The sequence below is a fragment of the Halyomorpha halys genome, unplaced genomic scaffold (assembly GCF_000696795.3).
Source record: "Halyomorpha halys isolate HHAL.00 unplaced genomic scaffold, Hhal_1.1 Scaffold534.1, whole genome shotgun sequence".
NCBI classification, from domain to species: domain Eukaryota; kingdom Metazoa; phylum Arthropoda; class Insecta; order Hemiptera; family Pentatomidae; genus Halyomorpha; species Halyomorpha halys.
Genome location: NW_027112374.1, coordinates 102,104 through 111,181, shown reverse-complemented (window position 1 = coordinate 111,181; position 9,078 = coordinate 102,104). Strand labels below are relative to the sequence as shown.

At 32.5% G+C, this 9,078-nt stretch overlaps 1 protein-coding gene across 1 annotated transcript in view; it reads left to right on the top strand.

Annotated features, from left to right (window-relative positions):
• The first annotated feature begins 457 nt into the window (after positions 1 to 457).
• LOC106684014 (phosphatidylcholine translocator ABCB4) overlaps positions 458 to 9,078 on the top strand; it is a 67,136-nt gene continuing 58,515 nt past the window's right edge. Inside the window, exon 1 of the mRNA XM_014425834.3 lies at positions 458 to 607. The gene's annotated coding sequence lies outside the window, so the exon portion shown is untranslated. The remainder of the gene's footprint in view (positions 608 to 9,078) is intronic.

Sequence of the window (9,078 nt, the reverse complement as noted above, 5' to 3'; positions counted from 1 at the left end):
TTTGAGTTTTTTTGACCGCACCCGGACCATATTCCTTTCATCTTTACACACGGTCAATCAATATCTTACACTTAATACTTAAACTGTAATGTTTTCGGTAAGAACAAAAATTATACCTGTTATGCCCTCCTCAAGGAGCCCAAAATACGACTTTTATTGCAACTTAAGAATAAAAATATTTTTGACACTATTTTAGCCTCTTCGTTCTTTAGATTTTTTTTTTTTTATTTAAAATCACAAAAATGTCGATAACTTGAACATGAGCCCTCTAACCTACTGAAAGTTGGGGACGGAACTAATACTATGAGGTTTCATAATGTACAGGATCTAGTATGTGATTCCGAGAGTAAACCATGGATTACAATTGAGCAATATTTTAATTACTTTATTTTGCATCATTCATGAGAAATTTATTTAAAATTCTAATGGAGTTCATTCGATCGTCGATTTCAGCAAGGACAGTACTTGTAAGGTGCTACCACCTCTCGGAGTTGCAAGAAAGATTCCTTATCTAAATTCCGGAAAAGATCAAGTTTGGATTAAAATCAGTGTCTCTCAAGGTAGATTAGGTGTTGGAAAGATCTCTCTTAGGTGACAATTAATACCGGTGAGAAGATTTTTTCTAGAATAAATATTTTACTTATTTATTAATATTTATAACTGTATTTGCATAAAAATACGTAAGTATTCTTTATACATTTAGTACATAAAGTAAATTTGATGTAAGGTCACAATGATATGATACAGGCATGAAGAGAAACTACCCATTAGTAGCACTCTAATAATATTTCTACATTAGGAGGTCTTGAGGCCATCTTCTTTTCAGATGGCTCAGAGAATCGTCAGGAATGGAAGAGGAAGCACAGCTAAAAACCTAGAGTGTTTGGGTGGTAAGGGAGTTTATAATGGAAGGAGTGATACTTCGGTTCGGCCTAAATCGGCTACATTTGGAACATTAAGGTGTTTATGAATGATTTTATTTGTGCCAAAGTAGGGAACATTGAGGGTGAAATCCTCATGAATAAAAGGATACGAGAGGTATATGAAGGTTTAGTGGAGCCCCAAAGCTCAATTTCGAATGTTGAAATTTACAATACATAATTATAAATTTAGTAAATTCGATGTAATATGGAGTGATATAAGCGTGTAGAGAAACGTTTTTATATTAGTTGGTCTCGTGGCCATCATCTTTTCAGATTTTCAGGAATGAAAGAGGAAGCAAGTTTGGGTGGTTAGGGAGTTTATAATGGAAGGAAAGGTATCTGGTTTGGGCAAGATCGGTTAAACATATGGAACATTCTGGTCTTTATGTATGATTTTTATTGTGACAAAGTAACGAGTATTGAGGATTTTAGATTGTAAGGATTGGATACGAGAAAAGTTAAAAGGTTTAGTAGAGCCCAAATCTCAACTACGTATATCCTTATAGGCCTTATAATAGTCATGTAGATCAGTCTTTTGTAATTGATTGGAAGTTTAGACCGTCTGTCTAGTAAGTGCTGCAATAGTTGGGATCAACGAGCAGTTTCCTATCTTTTCAGTTATGTGGGGGGATTCCAAGTTACAATTTGTCCAGATCTAATCCAAGGTAGCGAATCTGTTCGACAAGAGTTTTAAAGAGAAAAAAAATTCTCGTATTTTGGTAGGATTTTTTCTATTGTTTTTTATTTGTTATCAATATCATTAGTTAATTCAACTAAACTGAAACTAGAATATGTTACTGAACATGTGATACATACCCAAAAAGGGTTTAACTCTAGTTAGTAAAATATCCGTGCTGATGTATGCTGTTGATTTGGTTGTATAGGATGAATAAAAAACTAGATCTCTAGATATTTGGTTAACAGTGGTAATGGCTAAAATTTCGGTGATGCAGATCTAATAGGAAATACAATTGATCAAGTAAAGAGGTTTAAGTATTTGGGATCTATCGTAAATAGAAAAACACAAAACTGAAGAGAAAATTAAGGTGGAAAATGCTTGTTACTTTCTCTATTTCGAAATCCCCGAGCTAAACGAATTCTGTTAGAAAATTAACGTTTAGAATTTACAAGACTATCATTTTTCCTACTGTTCTTTGTGGATGTCAAACGTGGTCTTTCACATTAGGGAAAAACAGCACTTTTAAATAATAATGAGAATAATAATCCTCCCATATACGTTTTGGTCTACCCCTCGGACGTTCAGTGCTTATTAACATTTTAGGGATCCGCTCTTTATTACCTTACAGGCACATCTTATACGCCACAATGCTATACCCTGAATTATGAAATTTGAAAATTCCATTCTGAAATTTAGTATAGTTTAGTCTTCTAAATTTTCTCTTTAATTCATCCTTTTTCGGTCCGAATATAGATCGTTAACGTCTCTTACTCAGAGAGAACTGTTAGAAGGATAATAGATTTGTAAATTATATTTTTTAAGTTGTTGGATAGAAGGTGTGAGCTAAGTAGTTTCGAAATAACAAGCATTTACTGCCTTCAACCTAGCCTTTATTTCCTCATCAATTTCGTTTTTTCTAGCTACTGTGAGATAAATAACATAAAAAATCAGTGAAGACTAAAATGACTTTATTCCAATATATTTACAAGAACAACATGTTACTCAGTCTCTATCTTCTAACTTATATCTTACTTAGCTATCTAGTCTAGGAAATATATATATGAACACTTAAGAAGAGGTGGTAGGAGAAATAGGAGGAGGGGTTTTGACCAATCGGATAATTTTAAGAGGCTAGGTGGGGGTAGTAAGCCAATGAGATTTAGAAGTAAATATCTGGAAGGGGAAAAAAAGCGTGTGAGAAAGAAGCAGGGTGTGAGGCTTCTAAGAAAGACACCAGGGCCTAAAACTTTTGTACACTGACTTACATATGTTAACCATAAAATAGTTTGACTGATGCAAGTCCATTGTTAGATGACAGCATGTACCTGCTTAAGTATAGCCTTTCCTATTGATATAGGGCTTGAAAGGGCTGTTAGAATGGTCTCAAGGGCCTTATTTGAACCTAGTTGTTTTTATTGAGTTTCTTTTCTATACTATAGAAAGTGGACATATGCAACCATATATATAAAGTGACTTAGGTTCAGTTGGGCAAGGGGCAATTGTTTAAATTTATAATGCTGGTTTCTTAACTTGTGGAACCTAAATACTTAAACCTATCTACCTGTTAAAACGTATTTCCTCCTATATCTATATTACCGAAATTATTCCCGTTTATATTGCTTTATCGGTATTTATTTCAAGAACTAGTTCCTTAGTGCAGTTTATTAACGTGGTTGTATTTAGTTCTATAGTTTCCTTGTCCTCACCCAATAATACCAAATCATCAGCCTACCCATGCACTGGTATTTTACCACCCAACGTTAAACCTCGCGCGGAGTCATTACCGCGTAGGGGGAGAGTTGTCACCCAGTCACCCATGGGTGACGGATGTAGGGGTGGTCGGTAGAAATTCCTCGAATGTTCCTCTCTGCTAAGTCCAATGGACTTCCTGACCAACAATGATAGCCCCGCCTCCCCCCCTGGATGTATAGAGTGTGATTAGGATTGAACGCCCTACTCACATATTTTTTAGTTCACAAAACAGAACCTTTAGGTTTTGAAAATAAATATTGGGTAAATATTTGAACTACAAAACGTCGAATGAGGGAACTGCATCTGGTAAATATTTATTTCAGGTTACAGCATTTCGACAAATAAGATAGACGTGTAAGGATTTGGGCCTTCTTAACGAACGGATCTCTAAAATGTTAATAAACTATGCAATGACGGTTAAAAGTCGGGTTGACCGAAGCGTAGGTGGGAGAAATGCCTCATGTTGGTCTATTTTGGGCTGGACATATATATGTTAACAACGGTTGTTGGTATCAACTTCGAAATTTAGGGTTTGCTAAGCTTTTCTTACTATTATATTTATCATAATATTATTTCCTTGGATTGTTCTGGACTTTTCTTTATAGCTTTCTGGAGAGGTGACGTCACTGCTATCTACAAAGCAGTCTGTTGCCTTTCGGCAGTTATTGTAAGTCTTTAAAGATCTTTTAACAGGTGGGGTTATGGGGGTTATCCCCAGTCACATACATATGAAGGTTGGGAAGGAAAAACAGACGATGCGAGATATTTTCATTTTAAAATTGGATTACTATTGGTTAAGGAGAGCACCATATTTTTATTAAGTCAAACATGGAAAATAAACGGGTTCCAAAAATACCAAAACCATGGAGTTAACAGCATAAAGTGGAAAATTGGTTAATGTTCACAAATTAATAAACCCTCAACAGTTGAGAGTTAGAAATTAATACTAATACTCTTATAAAAATAGCTTAAAATTTGGTTGTGCCTAGAAGTACGTGTTAATTAATTTCTGACGCTAGATTTTTATGCAAAATGATGAGAAGATAGTCAACCGCGGATAATATATATAAAAAGATGTTTGGGGGGGTGCGATCAGAGACACAAATAATTTAAAAATTTATTTATTAGTTCCAACATTTCGCTTCGAACTTATATATGAATGAAATGAAAATACATCGAAAAAATAATTTAAGAATGAATACATTGTTCACAAATTAAGATTAATTGTCTTGCAGACATTTAAATGTTTCAGTGTAAATGTTAAAATAATATAAAAAGCTTTAGTTAAATTATAATTTATAATTATTATTATTCTATGGGCAACAGACCACGGAAGCCTAAGTCCTCGCGCAATGTATTTCCCAATATTAGGATCTAATATTCCCAGTATTAGGAAATACATCGCGCGTATCTTTGACGTGGTTTTTTCGCAGGGTGGGTTCGTCACTCCAACGCCTATTTTTTGTGAGTGCCACCCATTGGCTAACGGGCCTCGCAAATGCCCGGGGAGAGGTTTTCAGTGAGTTTTGCATTACTTTGTGCTTGAAAAAAGCCCGGGTGGGACCGGAATTCGATCCGACAATCTGTGGTAGACTAGCGTTACCACGCTGCTACCGCTGCCCCCTATAATTTATAATAACAATCAATAATGGCTGTATACATAGCTCTCATTGATGCGGAAGGTTGGTTTTGTAGTAGGTGAAGGAATAGGTGTTGTTAAAAAAAAAGGATGGATGAGGATTGGTGACTGGAGATAGGAAGAAGTTTCCAGAAGGAGGATGCACCTATGACTAACGATTTGCTAATGGAAGCGGTGTTAAGGGAGTGAATTTATAAATCTATTGGTTGGGATCTGATGTTTAATGGATTAATAGATGTTCGTAGAATGAGGAATAGTGAATTGATTGGTTGTTAAGGAGAAATAAGGGAGGGAATAAAGGAGAAGCTTGGAACCAATTAGACTGGCCTTAGTTTTCCCAGCATTCAATATCAAGTATTTTTTTAAAGCTCGTGCGTTAATGCTATTCGTACCATCTTGTATCATTTGGATGGCCTCGAGCATCTCGGAGGGATGAAAGGATATGTAGATTTAGAAATCGTCAGCGTTTAATTGTGAATGGTTAATCAATATAGTTCTTTATTTTTAATAATTTCTATATTGTTGTTAAATTTATTTACTAAATTTTCATATTTATTTTATTAATTATTCTTTCCGTTAACATAATTTTAATATTATTATTCTCATACAGCCTTTATCTTCTTATAGCACTTGAGCTACTCATAGTACAAGAGCCCAATAGGAGAAAAAAGGCAGTTATACTGTTATAGTTATACTATGAAAACTATGTATAATTACTAGTCAAAATTGTTGAGTCTGTCAAGTATAATTAGAGGGAATAAAAAATAGTGGCTGTTTCAAAGCGATAAAAAAACTAATTTTTCATTCCAAGCTCTATGTCTTAAAAAGTAGGAGCAACACAAGAAAACCTAAGAGAACATCATTTAAAGAAGAGTAAATTTACTAAAATATGATCCCTAATAGAGTTATTTACGTTAAATAGTTTTCGAGATATAGCTTTTTAAAATGCAACGTTTTATAAGAATGTTGTCTGGGACGTACTGAAAGATCAGTAGTTAGTAAATTTATTTTGAAAAATTTATATCTCAAAAACCATTTGACATACAGATATCTATTAGCATTCAAATCAAAGCTAGTTTAATCAGATATAGTTTATGTAGCTTATAATGTTTATCTTCGTAGGAGTAATATTTTACATGAAAGTTGCTAAAATAAATTGATTTATAGTCGTTTAAACAAATTTTCATTTGCCAAATTTATATTCATAAGTGAATATCATAAAAACCACTATCCCTACGAAGATAAGTCTCATAAACTACTTTAGTGAGTTAAATTTACTTTATTTTGAGAGTTGGCAGACATATATGCATCTTATGAATCTAAAGATATATTTTTTCAAATATCCAAAATTGGATACGAACAACGAGACATTAAATTTTGTGAGTTTATTTTGTCAAATATCATAAAAACTACTACTCCTACTAAGATAAACATAATTAACTATTTTGTAGTCAATTTAACTAGCTTTAATTTGAGCGCTGACAGACATCTGTACGTCCAATGGTTTCTGAAATGAAGTTTTTCATAAATCAAACTTATTGTCGGAACAACTCTAAATCAATTTATTTTAGCAAATATCATGAAAACTACTATTTCTACAAAGGTAAAGGTCATAAGCTTTATTATAGTCCATTAAACTAGCTTTAATTTTAATGCTAATAGACATCAGTACGCCACATAGTTCCTGAGATATAGATATCTCAAAATAAATTAACCTACTACTAATGTTTCAGTAGATTTTAAAGAAATTTTGCTTTTTAAAAAGCTATATCTCGAGAACTATTGGACATAAATAGCTCTTTTAGGGCTAACATTTCAGCAAATTTATTCTTCTTTAAATAATGTTCTCTAAGACTTTCTAGTGATGTTAGTTTTTAAGATATAGAGCTCCTAATGAAAAATTAATGTTTTTTTTAAGGTTTTGAAACAGCCGCCATTTTTTATCCCCCCTACCTATACTTGGCAGATTCATCAATGGTGACTAGTAATTATACTTAGTTTTCATTAAAGTAATAAAAAATTGGGGTGCGATAACTGACTTTTTTTCTTCCCGGTTCTTGTACTATCGTGTCTGTTAACACTATTCATCTATACGTTAATTATTTTCTTATTATTAATCATTCTATATATCCTCTGTTCGTAGGGTATTATCTTGTTTTTTGTTCATAGACCTGATGAAAGCCAGAAATTCTGGCCGAAACGTTGGCACTAAGAAATAAGTTTTTAGCTTATTTATGCAAAATGTTTGAAGATCAGGATGGTAGAAAGTTTACCCATGCCCTGGAGGTCAATAACAATAGTTAATAAGCAGATTTTTCAGAATATCTGCTAGATTTATTGTAATTAGATCCTATATTATAAGTAACAGATATACTGATATATCATTATAAATTACTTTATAGTGCCATTAATGAGCTTCAATTTGAGCCCTAACGGATTTATTTAACACAAAATTTCTGAGATTCCGAGAGTTTCTAAAGCCAATATTTTCCACCTCCTCCCCCCCCCAAAAAAAAGCTTCAGCTAGGGACCCTAATAGAGCTCATTTGACTCAATATACATAATGCATTTAAAGAGAGAGGCTGTGTAAATTTGATCTTTTGGAAAGGGGAAGTCTGTATTTTGTGTCAGACTGATGGTGACGAGGATCTCCAGGTTTGTTGAATCAAATAATTTAGCGAGTCTGCCATCTTTGTGGTCGTCCTGTCGGTGTCAGTGTCCGTACAGTACTGAAGGCTGTCTTCTTGATATAAATTCTTTCACAGTAGTTTGAATATACTATGTATGAGGTACGTCTTTGCTCTTTAAAGTGAAGTATGTCTCACTATACGTCTCAGTATACCGCCCTGAAGCTTATTTTTTCTGTATGTTGCATATGTAAAAATTCTGCAAAAATATCCACAAGCTAAATTATAAGAATAAAAATTCCTAAAATTAATCATATCTCATGAAATAATGTGATAACTTATAACTCAATAGAGACCGTATTCTCATCAAATTTCATTTCCCCCCCCCCCTTCCTTCTAATTCCACCAAACCTCAACAGATATTAGAACCATGGAAAAACATTCAAATAACACTAATTTTATATTATATAAAACACTAAAAAAATACAAAATTTATCGTCTTGGCATTTTTTGACAAATTTTTCTTTTCTTTTTTTTTTAAATTTAATGCTTGAACTAAATTTCTCATATTTTCCACACGTATAGCAATATTTATTCATTTTATCTTCATTGAATTTATAGTTTAGAATTGACAAATTGATTTACTTACGAAGTGGAATTCATTCCTCACCCCAAAAAAACGAATAAGTAAACACGAGTGACGAATATTCTTGGAATAGTATTACCACTATAAATAGAACCAACCTAGGTTGTGTAACAGAAAAAAACTCAGGAATAATCTAGTTTTAGTAGGATATTTATAGCGATCTTAGTGAAAATATTATTTCGGAATACCTGGATACCATGCATCACCAGCATGGGAATTAACTCTGATATTATTAATTTTTTTTTAAACCTATTTATTTTTATCTTCTAACTTATTTATCTATTTATTTTTATGTTCTAACTTATTTTTATGTCCTAATTTATTTATTTATTTTTTTTATGTTCTAAATTATTTATTTTAGTTCATTTATATGTCTTTTAAATTTATGAATTAGTTGTTTTTAATTTATTTATTTGTTTCTGTTCTTAAACTCTTCTAATGCTGCAATTGTTTTATTTCTGCTTTATTTATATGTTTATATGTTGCCGATTTCTGAATTGTTGATTTCTATTAATTTGCATAATTGATCAGACAGTTGTTGCGGATCACTGGAGAGGAGATGTATGAAAGTATGAAACGGGGGGAATAATGTATTAGACGAATGGACGGTAAATACATACTTAAATATGTATGTGTATACCTGACCTATATGTATATACTTTATTCATATATGCTGCCTAAATACATTAGGTTGCTATCTTACACAGCATACTTATCAATCCGTATTCGGACATATCTACAATACATATTCATGGTATAATCATAAAAAAAGATATACAATTAATAGGATATAATAAAAAAATTTTTTTTTT